The following is a 9,513-nucleotide window of genomic DNA, read 5'->3' as shown; positions in this document are numbered from 1 at the left end:
TGATAAAAATAGCCAACATTCATGGAATGCTTGCTATGAGGCAGACACTGAATTATCCCATTTCATTCTTATTAATAGTCTTACTTTTAACAAGTCCTATTGTCTTCCCCCATTTTACAGATGATGAAACTGAGGCTTAGCCAGGTTAAGTAACCTAACCAAGGTCCCATCCTTAGCAAGTAAATCTGTCAGCACTTGAGTCTAGGCTTCCAGTGTTGGATTTCTTTAACCACAGTACCGTGAGGAAGAGAGTGAGAACCATGGGCCTTTGGGGGCCGGTGTTTTGGAGAAGTTTGAGAGGGTCATGTAGAGCTTCTCAAATATGCTCCAAAGTTCATATCAAAATAGCCAGGTGTGCACTGATACTTCCCATTGGCTGTCTCCTTTTGTCCCTCTAACTGCCCATCTCAAAAAGTACAGACATAAGATTCGAAGTGGTTTGGTGAATTCCACAAGGTTCCATGGCTATTCTGACTAAGTAGAGATTTGACCCAGGGCTGCCAATTTTTTCACTCTGCTACCCAAGCAGGCATGTGATACCTGATCAGGCATAGAATGACGTATTTTTGATGATCAGCCTGCTTGGCATTTTGTAAAGAAAGCCCAAACAACTGTGTTGCCTGGGCAAACCTGAAAGCTGCTTGCTGGTTTCAACACTGTTTCTTAAATGGCATGACAGGACAATGGTTACTGCTCCAAGTCCTGAAGTTTTCAGATCATCTCACATTTAACAGATCACCTTTTTGTTCAGTAGCTGCCACCATCGGCAATAGTCAGCAGTCGGGGGCTAATTTTAGGAAGGAACAGCCTTGTAGCTGTGCACCAGGCTGTGGCACAGTAGCAGGAGGGCTTGATCTGATCAGAGCGACAACCTGCTGAATCACCTGATGTCTCCTACATTGGTGTCCTTAGTCATTCGCCCATTCTTTCCAAATATTTATTAAGCATCCACTACATGCCAGGCACTGTTCTAGATGCTGATACAGCAATGAATCAAGGTAAGTCAAGTCCCTCCCACGTTTGAGTTTGTGAAATGCCGAACTCACACAGTTGCAAAAGGCAAATAGAGGTAAGAATGGTAGTGTCATTATTTTCCCATCTTTTGTCTTCTCTATTCTAACGTTAATAACTGGAGGGTAGTGTCATTAATTTTCCCATCTTTTGTCTTCTCTATTCTAACATTAATAACTGGAAGGTAGTGGAGTAGAATCTGAGCCACAGTAACTGGAATGACTGGTGTAGGTTTGCCTGCAGAACAACAGGAGAGCATGTCACACCCTCAGGGAAGTTCACGCTGTGGGACACCAGGCAGCCCAGGGGTCTATATTTGTTTAAAATTCCTGGGGTGACTATGATATAAAGCAGAGACTGGAATCTCAGGCTTGTTACGCTGCCTAAGCCTCTGCTTCCCGAGTTCTAGAATTGGTATAATACCTCCTATCCAGGGATTTGTGAGAATTAAATGATAAAAGACCTTCAATTTATATTAGTTTCTTTATTAATGTTTTCCTCTGAGAATGCCTTTTTTTAAAAAAAATTTATTGAAATATAGTTGATTTACAATATTGTGTTAATTTCTGCTGTACAGCAAAGTGACTCCATTATACATATATATATATTCTTTTTAATATTCTTTTCCATTATGGTTTATCAAAGAATACTGAGTATAGTTCCCTGTGCTATACAGTAGGACCTTGTTGTTTATCCATCTTATATATAATAGTTTGCCTCTGCTAATCCCAAATCCCCAGTCCTTCCCTCCCCCACCACCCTCCCGCTTGGCAACCACTAGTCTGGTCTCTATGTCTGTGAGTCTGTTTTTGTTTCGTAAATATGTTCATTTGTGTCGTATTTTAGATTCCACATATAAGTGATATCATATGATATTTGTCTTTCTCTTTCTGACTTACTTCACTTAGTACGATAATCTCTAGGTCCATCCATGTTGCTGCAAATGGCGTTATTTCATTCTTTTTTATGGCTGAGTAATATTCCATTCTTTATCCATTCATCTGCTTTATCCATTCATCTGTTGATGGACATTTAGGTTGTTTCCATGTCTTGACTGTTGTAAATAGTGCTGCTATGAACATAGGGGTGCATGTTGAGAATGCTTTTGAGCTTATGCATTTAAAGGACAGTAGGTAATAAAAGTTCTTCTCTTTATATGCTCATATATTTGTTTGTTAGGAGTGATGTCAGACATACACAGAACTTTTCACCCAAAAGCAGCAGAATACACATTCTTCTCAAGAGCACACATAACATTATCCAGAATAGATCATGTTAGGCCACAAAAGTCTTAAAAATTTGAGAAGACTGGAATCATATAAAGTATTTTTTCCAATTACCACAATAGGAAACTAGAAATCAATAATAGGAAGAAAATTGGAAAATTCAAAAATATGTGGAAATTAAACAATACACCCCTAACAACCGACGGGTCAAAGAAGAAATCAAAAGGGAAATCAAAAAATATCTTGAGGACTTCCCTGGTGGCGCAGTGGTTGAGAGTCCGCCTGCCGATGCAGGGGACGCAGGTTTGTGCCCCGGTCCGGGAAGATCCCACATGCCATGGAGCGGTTGGGCCCAAGAGCCATGGCTGCTGAACCTGTGCATCTGGAGCCTGTGCTCCGCAATGGGAGAGGCCACAACAGTGAGAGGCCCACGTACCACAAAAAAAAAAAAAAAAAAAAAAAAAAAAACCTTGAGATAAATGGAAATAAAAACACAACATACCAAAACTTATAGGATGCAGCAAAACAGTACTAAGGGAAGTTTATAGCAATAAATATCTGCATTAAAAAAGAAGAAATATCTCAAATAAACAACCTAACTTTTCACCGAAAGGAACTAGAAAAAGAAGGACACATAAAGCCCAAAGTTAGCAGAGGGAAGGAAATTATAAAGATTTGAGCAGAAATAAAGGAAATAGGATATAGAAAAACAATAGAAAAGATCAACAAAACTGAGTTGTTTTTTTGAAAAGTTAAATCAACAAAACTGACAGACCTTTAGCTAGACTAAGAAAAAGAGAGAAGACTCAAATTTGTTAAAAAATAGAAATAAAATAGAAGATATTACAACTGATGACAGAAACACAAAGGATCATGAGCAACTACTATGAACAATTATATGCCAACAAATTGGGTAACCTGGAAGAAATGGATAAATTCCTAGAAACATGAAGAAATAGAAAATGTGAACAAATCAATAATGACTAGGAAGACTGAAGCAGTAATCAAAAACCTCCCAACAAAGAAAAGCCCAGGACCAAATGGCTTCACTGGTGAATTCTACAAAACAGTGAAAGAATTAATGCCAATACTTCTCAAACACTTCCAAAAAACTGAAAAGGAGGGAACACTTCCAAACTCATTGTACAAGGCTAGGACTACTCTGATATCAAAAGCAGATAAGGACACTACAAGAAAAGAAAATTACAGGCGAATATCCCTGAAAATAGATGCAAAAGCCACAACAAAATAGTAGCAAACCAGGGCTTCCCTGGTGGTGCAGTGGTTAAGAATATGCCTGCCAATGCAGGGGTTCGAGCCCTGATCCGGGAAGACCCTACATGCCATGGAGCAACTAAGCCAGTGTGCCACAACTACTGAGCCTGCGTGCCACAACTACTGAAGCCTGTGCGCCTAGAGCCTGTGCTCCACAACAAGAGAAGCCACCACAATGAGAAGCCCATGTACCACAACAAAGACGGTAGCCCCTGCTCGCCACGACTAGAGAAAGCCCACGTGCAGCAACGAAGACCCAACATAGCCAAAAATAAAATAAATGAAATAAATAAATTTATTAAAAAAATAGTAGCAAACGAATTCAACAGCTTATTAAAAGGATCATACACCATGATCAAGTGGGATTTATCCCTGGGGTGCAAGAATGGTTCAATATACACAGATCAATAAATGTGATAAACCACATTAACAGAACGAGAGATTAAAATATATAATCATTTCAGTAGATGCAAAAGCATTTGAAAAAATTCAATACTTTTTCATGATAAAAATATTCAATAAACGAGGTACAGAAGGAATGTACCTCAACATAATAAAAAGCATATGTGACAAGCCTACGGCTAACATTGCACTCAACAGTGGAAAAACTGAAAGCTTTTCCTCCAAGATCAAGAATAAGACAAGGATGCCCACTCTTGTCCTTTCTATTTAGCATAGTACCGGATGTCCTAGCCAGAGCAATTAGGCAAAAACAGAAGAAGAAAAAAAAAAGGAATAAAAGTCATCCAAATATAAAAGGAAGAAGTAAGATGTCTGTTTGCAGATGACATGATCTTATAAATAGAAGTCCCTGAAGACTCCACCAAAAAAACCTTTAGAACTAATAAACAAATTAAGTAAAGTTGCAGAATAGAAAATCAGCATACAAAAATCAATTGTGTTCTGTACGGAAACAACAAACTATCTGAAAACAAATTAAGAAAACAATCCCCCTCACAATAGCATCAAAAAGAAAAAAATACTAAAAATTTTAAAAATTAAAAAATAAAAACCTAAAAAAAATACTTAGGAATTAACTTACCAAGAAGATGAAAGACTTGTACACTAAAAACTACAAAACATTAATGTAAGAAATCAAAGAAGACAAAAATAAATGGAAAGATATCCCATGTTTATGCATTGAAAGACTGTATTGATAAAATGTCCATACTACTCAGAGTGATCTGCAGATTCAATGCCGTCCCCATTAAAACCCCAATGGTGTTTTTAACAGAAATTTTAAAAAATCCTAAAATTCAGTGGAACCACCAAAGACCCAGAATAGCTGAAGTAATGTTGAGAAAAACAAAGCTGGAGACATTACACGTTCTGATTTTGAAATATAATACAAAGCTATAATAATTAAAACTGTATGGTACTGGCATTAAGGCAGACATATAGACCAATAAAATAGAATAGAGAGCCCAGAAATAAACCATGCATGTATAGTTAACTGATCTTCAACAAGGGTGCCAAGAATACACAGTGGGGAAAGGATAGTCTCTTCAACAAATCCTGTTAGGAAAACTGGATATCAACATGCATGCAAAAAAAAAAGAAAAAGAAACAGAACCCCAATATTACACCATACACAAAAATCAACTCAAAATGGATTAAAGACTTAAATGTAAGACCTGAAACCATAAACTCCTAGAAGAAAACATTGGGGAAAATCTTCCTGACATTGGCCTTGGCAGTGATTTCTCAGGTATGACATCAAAAGCTCAGGCAACAAAATAGACACATGGGACTACATCATGACTACATTAAAAACTTCTGCACAGTGAAGGAAATGATCAACAGAGTGAAAACGGAGAAGATATTTGTAAACCATTTATCTGGTAAGGCGTTAATATCCAAAATATACAGGGAACTCATAAAACTCAATAGCAAAAAAACCCAAATACCCCAATTTTTTAAATGGGCAGAGGACTTGAATACACATGTTTCCAAAGGAGATATATATGGTCCTAGGTAAGGTGCTCAGCGTCATTAAGTCATCTGTTAAATACAAATCGGAACCACAATAAGGTATTACCTGACACCTGTTAGGATTGGCTATTATAAAAAATAATAATAATAAATGTTGGTAAGGATGGGAAGAAATTGGAACCCTTGTATACCGTTTTTTTTTTATTTATTTAATTTATTTATTTTTGGCTGTGTTGGGTCTTCATTGCTGCACACGGGCTTTCTCTAGTTGCAGCGAGCAGGGGCTACTCTTCACTGCAGTGCGTGGACTTCTCATTGTGGTGGCTTCTCTCATTGTGGAGCACAGGCTCTAGGCGCGCAGGCTTCAGTAGTTGCGGCACATGGGCTCAGTAGTTGTGACTCACGGGCTCTAGAGCACAGGCTCAGTAGTGTGGTGCACGGGCTTAGTTGCTCTGCGACAACTGGGATCTTCCCAGACCAGGGATCGAACCCGTGTCCCCTGCATTGACAGGCAGATTCTCAACCACTGTGCCACCAGGGAACCCCCCCCACACACTTGTATACTGTTGATGAGAATGTAAAATGGTGCAGTCAATAGGAAGACAGTACAGAGAGTCCTCAAAAAATTAAAAATAGAACTACCATATGATACAGGAATCCCACTTCTTGGCATATATCTGAAAGAACTGAAATCAGGATCTCGAAGAGATATCTTCACTCCCATGCTCATTGCAGCATTATTCACAATGGTCAAGATGTGGAAATAACCCAATGTCCATCAACAAGTGAATGGATAAAGAAAACATCAGTGGAATATTATTCAGCCTTAAACACAAAAAGAAGGAAATCTTACTGTTTCTGAAAACATGGATGAACCTGGAGGACATTATGCTAAGTGAAATAAGCCAATCACAGGAGAAAAGTACTGCTTGATTCCACTTCTGTGAGGTGTCTAAAATAGTCAAGCTCACAGAAGCAGAAAATAGATTGGTGGTTGCCAAGGGCTGGGGGCGGGGAGGAGGAAATAGGGAATTATTGCTCAGTGGGTATAAAATTTCAGTTATGCAAGATGAATAAGTTCTAAAGATCTGTTATACAACATAGTGCCTATAATTAATAATACGGTGTTGTGTACTTAAACATCTGTTAAGAGGGTAGATCTCATGTACAGTGTTCTTATTACAACAACAAACACACACACACAAACACAAAGGGACACAAGGAAACTTTTAGAGGTGATGGATATGTTTATGACTTTCACTGTGGAGGTGGAACCATGGGTGCACGCATATGTCCAAACTTATCAAATTGTACACATTAAACAAATGCAGAGATTTCCCTGGTGGTCCAGTGGTTGAAAATCCGCCTGCCAATGCAGGGGACGTGCATTCAATCCCTGGTTGGGGAACTAAGATCCCACATGCCGTGGGCTCAGTGTGCTGCAACTACTGAGCCTCTGCGCTCTGGAGCCCACACACCACAATTAGAGAGCCCTCTAGCCACAATTAAGAGCCCATGTGCTACAACTAAGACCCAATACAGCCAAATAAATAATAAATAAATAAAAATTTTTTAAAAGGAAGAAAAGAAAAAATGCAGTTTTGGGGTATACAGTAATACCTCAATAAAGCTGAATAAGAAAACAAACACATAAAAAAACTTGTCCTCAAAGAACGTGAGATTCCCTGATATATTTGTGTACTAAATAAAATTCATCCTTTTGGGAGGGAGTGAAGAAAGTCATAGCATGTAAACTTCCAGGATAAATACAAATAGAGACAGGAAGGCGTACGCTGTGGAAAACTGAAATAGAGTTGAGGATGGGGAATGCATTTGACGTGGTCAAGAAATCTCATAAGCCAAAGAGCTAGCAAACACTTGGGCAACCTTTAAGTTCCACAGTATACGGAGACCAGTTAAAGAGAAGGCTCTGCAGGGGCCTCCCTGGTGGCGCAGTGGTTGAGAATCCACCTGCCGATGCAGGGGACACGGGTTCGTGCCCCGGTCCGGGAAGATCCCACATGCCATGGAGCAGCTGGGCCTGTGAGCCATGGCCGCTGAGCCTGTGCGTCTGGAGCCTGTGCTCCGCAACGGGAGAGGCCACAACAGTGAGAGGCCCACGTACCGCAAAAAAAAAAGAGAAGGCTCTGCAAAGGCTCTTTGAGGAGTTGCCCTGGCCTGGAAGGGAAATACAAAGTTGCTTTAAATTAAATCTTTGCATCTGAATCCTGGCTGTGCTGTGAACCAGCAAATCTCTTCCACTCTCAGAGCCTCAATGTTTTTGTCTGAAAATGGAGCTAATACAACCTCTATGTATGTAAGAGTCTGCCTTGGGTTGGGGTCTCAGCAACTGCTTCTCACCTGTGCTTTCCACAGCCTGGCCTCATAAGCCCCCAGGAAGCAGGTACTGTGATTATCCCCACTTCACAGATGAGGTGACTGTTGGATGCACTTCATATATGCATCTCTCCTTCCAGACTGTGATACAGTGGATGACAGAGACCACAGAATATCCCTTTGTGTGTTGCCAAGCACAGAAATTGGCACACTGGAATTACTCAGTAAATGTTTGACTAGATTTTCAAAAACCAAGTATGACACAAAGAAAATCTTAAATTTTGAACTGACTGGCACTTAACAGTTTGAAAAGTTAAGCTAATCGCCCTACTCCTGGGGATGACAAACCTTCTCATTATTAGCTTGGCTTCTAAGTATGACCATCACCTGATAGTAACTTATTTTTGCTTCCTGTGAGTCAGAGAGCAAAAGGCACTGTCCCCAAGCCACCAGGGTAACCTTTAAACAAACAGCCCCGTAATGAATAGTTTTGGTAAAGTAACAGCTGTTGCATACCTTGTCATAATATGGGGAAACTCCCTAATTTCTTTAGTGCTCTGTATTAATAAAGTTCATGTCCCAGCATTTCTAAAGTGTCTCTAAGAACGCTTGTTCAGATGGCCAGTGAAAAGCCCCACGTCATAGCCTGGGAGAGCAGCATGGAGATGAGGCAGGACTCAGAGGCAAGTCTGTGTCATAGAAAGGAGCACCGAGTCAGTCATCTGCCTCAACAAGGTTCATCTGGAAAATGGGCTGTACCGAGGATTCTGTGGATGTAACAGACACAGAAATGCCCTGTGACTGCTAAGGCCCATTTAAAGATTGGACACTGGTTGGTTGGTTTTCCCATTTGGAGTTTGTCACATTCAAGAGCTAGAGAAGTCACAGGGACGGGAACCTGAAATTGCTGGCATCTTATCACACAGTCCCACAAAATCAATCATATGTGAATGGCTGGCAGAAAATATGGTTACACAAACGCTCAGATAATTCAGGATGACTTCTTTTTCTTAATTGTTCCTTTTATTTCTTTATTTATGGCTGCGTTGGGTCTTCGTTGCTGCTCGCGGGCTTCCTCTAGTTGCGGCGAGCGGGGGCTACTCTTCTTTGCGGTGCGCAGGCTTCTCATTAAGATGGCTTCTCTTTGTTGCGGAGCACAGGCTCTAGGCACGCAGGCTTCAGTAGTTGTGGCACGCGGACTCAGTAGCTGTGGCTCACGGGCTCTAGAGCGCAGGCTCAGTAGTTATGGCGCGCGGGCTTAGTTGCTCCTCAGCATGTGGGGTCTTCCTGGACCAGGGCTCGAACCCGTGTCCCCTGCATTGGCAGGTGGATTCTTAAGCACTGCGCCACCAGGGAATTTCCCTCAGGATGACCTTTAAATAACACTCTACCCTCATCCCCCAGATAAAGGCACACTGGCCACGAAAAACAAAACAAAAATATGAGATTTCCATGTTGAATTTTATCTCAGCAATACTAGGTTTTGAACTCTGGAAAGATCCATCGCTCTTCCTATATGCAAAGTACCAACCTCTAGAGAGAGGTCACAAGCAGCAAGACACAGGACATGACGTTTGACAAGGCCAAGGACAGGGAGAAAGCTCGAAGGGAAGCTTTCCCAGGTGTAGAACTCAGCAAAGGGTAAAGCCCAGTTCAGTCCAGCAAATACTCACTGGGCGCCTGCTTTGTGCTTGAAACAAATAATAAATTAGCATTCACTGAATACTTACTG

This window comes from Aethalodelphis obliquidens, unplaced genomic scaffold (genome assembly GCF_003676395.1).
Source record: "Aethalodelphis obliquidens isolate GAN/ISIS:26980383/991018 unplaced genomic scaffold, ASM367639v1 scaffold7, whole genome shotgun sequence".
Taxonomy (NCBI): Eukaryota; Metazoa; Chordata; class Mammalia; order Artiodactyla; family Delphinidae; genus Aethalodelphis; species Aethalodelphis obliquidens.
Note: the sequence above shows the minus strand (reverse complement) of the source record.